Genomic DNA, 381 nt, shown 5'->3' with positions numbered 1-381 from the left:
GTTTTTTTTTTTATTTTATAAAAAAAAAAAAAAATTTTTTTAAAAAAAAAAAAAAAAAAAAAAAGGGAGGGAGGAAGAGAGAAAGAAAAAGAGAGAGAGAGAACGAAAGAAAAGGGGACAGAGTGTGTGTGTGAGAGAGAGAGAGAGAAAAAAAAAGGAGAGAAGAGAAAAGGGGAAGAAAGAGGGAGGGATAGACGGTCACGAAAAAAATTCTCCTTCACTCCCACATTGACAAACTAAGCTTTCTTACTAGCTTACCATAACTTACCCCAGTAGCAATAGTCCTAAACTCAAATGGACGCGGCACACGAGGCATCAAGAAGAGACCGCCTTAACTAATACCCAAATAGCCAATTTGCGACCTTAAAACTAACACTTGAA

This window comes from Diaphorina citri, unplaced genomic scaffold (assembly GCF_000475195.1).
Source record: "Diaphorina citri unplaced genomic scaffold, Diaci psyllid genome assembly version 1.1 scaffold2107, whole genome shotgun sequence".
Lineage (NCBI taxonomy): Eukaryota > Metazoa > Arthropoda > Insecta > Hemiptera > Psyllidae > Diaphorina > Diaphorina citri.
This window is presented reverse-complemented; position numbering follows the sequence as displayed.